A 3,296-nucleotide genomic window follows, 5' to 3' on the forward strand; every position below is an offset into this window, starting at 1 on the left:
GGCACCAGGACACCCTAGGCCACAGCTCGATGATCGACTTTGCTGTCGTTTCATCTGATCTGCAGCCACATGTTTTGGACACTCGGGTGAGGAGAGGGGCGGAGCTGTCAACTGACCACTACCTGGTGGTGAGTTGGCTCCGTTGATGGGGGAGGATGCCGGTCAGACCTGGCAGACCTAAACGTATAGTGTGTGTCTGCTGGGAATGTCTGTCAGAGTCTCCTGTCAGACGGAGCTTCAACTCACACCTCTGGGGGAACTTCAAACATGTTCCGGGTGAGGTGAGGGACATTGAGTCCACGTGGGCCATGTTCTGTGCCTCCATTGTCGAGGCAGCTTACCTGAGCTGTGGGCGTAAGGTTGTCGGTGCCTGTTGTGGCAGCAACGCTCGAACCCGCTGGTGGACACCAGCAGTGAGGGATGGTGTCAGGCTGTAGAAGGAGTCCTATCAGGTCTTTTTGGCCTGTGGGACTCTGGAAGCAGCCGATAGGTATCGGCAGTCCAAGCGGATTGCGGCTCGGGTGGTCGCTGAGGAAAAAACTCGGGTGTGGGAGGAGTTCGGAGAGGCTGCAGAAAGCGACTTCCATATGGTTTTGAGGTGATTCTGGTGTGCCATCTGGCGTCTCAGTGGGAGAAAGTGGTTCGCCACAACACTGTTTATGGTGGGGATGGTGTGCTGCTGACCTCAACTTGGGATGTTGTGGGTCGGTGGGCGGAATACTTCGAGGACCTCCTCAATCCTACTGACACGTCTTCCCATGAGGAGGCAGAGCCTGCGGACCCTGGATCGGACTCTCCAATCTCTGGTGCCGAGGTCACCGAGGTGGTTAAAAAGCTCCTCGATGGCAGGACGCCGGGGGTGGATGAGATTCGCCCAGAGTTCCTTAGGGCTCTGGATATTGTGGGGTTGCATTGGTTGACGCTACTCTACAATATCAYGTGGACATCGGGGGCAGTTCCCCTGGATTGGCAGACTGGGGTGGTGGTCCCCCTATTTAAAAAGGTGGGCTGCAGAGTGTGTTCCAACTATAGGGGGATCACACTTCTGAGCCTCCCTGGTAAGGTCTATTCGGGGGTTCTGGAGTGGAGGGTCCGTCGGATAGTCGAATCTTGGATTCAGGAAGAGCAGTGTGGTTTTCGTCCTCGTCGTGGAACAGCGGACCAGATCTACACCCTCAGCAGGGTCCTGGAGGGTGCATGGGAGTTYGTCCAACCAGTCTACATGTGTTTATTGGACTTGGAGAAGGCATTCRACCGTGTCCATCGGGGACTCCTGTGGGGGGTACTCTGGGAGTATGGGGTACCAGGCCCATTGATACGGGCTGTTAGRTCCCTGTTTGACCGGTGCCAGAGCTTGGTCCTCATTGCCGGTAGTAAGTCAGACTCGTTTCCAGTGAGAGTTGGACTCTGCCAAGGTTGACCTTTGTCACAGATTCTGTTCATAACTTTTATGGACAGAATTTCTAGGTGCAGCCAAGGTGTTGAGGGGATCTTTTTTAGTGACCTTAGGATCACATCTCTGCTTTTGCGGATGATGTGGTCCTATTGACATCATCAGATCGTGATCTCCAGCTCTCACTGGAGCAATTCGCAGCAGAGTGTGAAGCAGCCGGGATGAGGATCAGTGCCTCCAAATCCGAGACCATGGTCTTGAGCCGGAAACTGGTAGCGTGCCACCTCCGGGTTGGGGAGGAGGTCCTGCCCCAAGTGGAGGAGTTTAAGTATCTCGGGGTCTTGTTCACGAATGAGGGAAGAATTGAGCTGGAGATAGGCAGGCGGATTGGTACTGCGTCTGCAGTGATGCGGGAGCTGTACCGGTCTGTCGTGGTGAAGCGGGAGCTGAGCCAGAAGGCAAAGCTTTCGGTTTACCGGTCGGTCTACGTTCCTATCCTCATCTATGGTCACGAGCTTTGGGTAGTGACCAAAAGAACGAGATCGCGGATACAAGTGGCCAAAATGAGTTTCCTCTGCAGGGTGTCTGGGCTCTCTCTTAGAGATAGGGTGAGAAGCTCGGTCATCTGGGAGGGACTCAGAGTAGAGCCGCTGCTCCTCCACGTTGAGAGAAGCTAGTTGAGGTGGCTCGGGCATCTCGTTAGGATGCCTCCTGGACGCCTCCCTGGTGAGGTGTCCTGAGCATGTCCCACTGGGAGGAGGCCCAGGGGAAGACCCAGAACACGCTGGAGGGACTATGTTTCTCGGCTAGCCTGGGAGCACCTTGGGATCCCCCCGGACGAGCTGGTCCAAGTGGCTGGTGAGAGGGAAGTCTGGGTCTCTCTGCTTAGGCTGCTGCCCCCGTGACCCGATCCTGGATAAGCGGCAGAAAACGTAACAAAATGAAACTGTGTATTTGGTTATTGCATGGCCTCTCAGCTTCTACAAACCTAGACTATGATCGGTACACATTGAAGTGGGTTACACTTACAGCAATGATTTGAGGGAGGGGTGCTCAAAAACATCCAGCATAATAACACCCCCTCCAACCTTCTTGTGTCCTGAGTGATCTTTGACTTGATGTGTCTCCCCCTCTCTGTCCCTGCAGCATGAAGATACTCCTGCTGCTCCTCCTCCTCACCTCATGTCCCTCTGGTCAGTTTGGATCTTCAATTTCAGTCCAAAGAAGTGTGAACCACTGAGTTGTTGTATTTTGTCGTCTGTAGATGGAGTTTAAAGCCTCCATGTTCCAGTTGTCAGTGTGTCTGCTCCTCTGTGTCTCCTCAGCAGCAACATTTGTAGTGACTGTGAACCAGAGCTCCTATCAGGCAGAGGAGAACCAGGACATCAGCCTGGAGTAGACCTTCACTAGCAGACCTGACAGATCCTGGACACAGCTGTTTATCTACTGCAGTTTGTTAGCTCCTGTCAGAGAGGCAGTCCTGTATCAGGTCCATGAAGGCCTTGAGGTGTCAGAGTCTCAGGATCAACAGTTTGCAGGACGAGTCCTCTGTGACAAAGACGTCCTCAGAGAAGGACGCCTCAGACTGCATCTGTCCAAACTCAGGACTGAGGACTCTGGTCTGTATCAGTGTGAAGTGAAGACTGAAGATGGTTCTGGATTTAAAACCTGTCACCTGAATGTTTCTGGTAAGAAGATTTCAACTCTCTCCTCTTTGACTTGATGATAAAACTCAAACAAAACTCATCAGATTCAAGTTAAACAGACTTTATTTGATGGTTTGATGTTAGAATCTGTAAACAAATAGATTTCATTTCCTTCACAGCAGCTGCTGATCAGCTCCAAACTCACACACCAACCTGGACTCCACAACCTGAGGAACAGACATTAAACATCTGTTGTG

At 52.6% G+C, this 3,296-nt stretch overlaps 1 long non-coding RNA gene across 2 annotated transcripts; it reads left to right on the top strand.

Annotated features, from left to right (window-relative positions):
- The first annotated feature begins 2,483 nt into the window (after positions 1-2,483).
- On the top strand, positions 2,484-3,296 carry LOC106536741 (uncharacterized). Of its 2 annotated transcripts, none has more exons than XR_001312575.1 (3): positions 2,484-2,586; positions 2,719-3,081; positions 3,219-3,296. It is a non-coding gene; the product is annotated as an uncharacterized LOC106536741 (long non-coding RNA). The 2 variants fall into 2 exon arrangements; XR_001312576.1 differs by having other exon boundaries at positions 2,514-2,586; positions 2,722-3,081.

The sequence above is a fragment of the Austrofundulus limnaeus genome, unplaced genomic scaffold, assembly GCF_001266775.1.
Source record: "Austrofundulus limnaeus strain Quisiro unplaced genomic scaffold, Austrofundulus_limnaeus-1.0 Scaffold1953, whole genome shotgun sequence".
Classification (NCBI taxonomy): domain Eukaryota; kingdom Metazoa; phylum Chordata; class Actinopteri; order Cyprinodontiformes; family Rivulidae; genus Austrofundulus; species Austrofundulus limnaeus.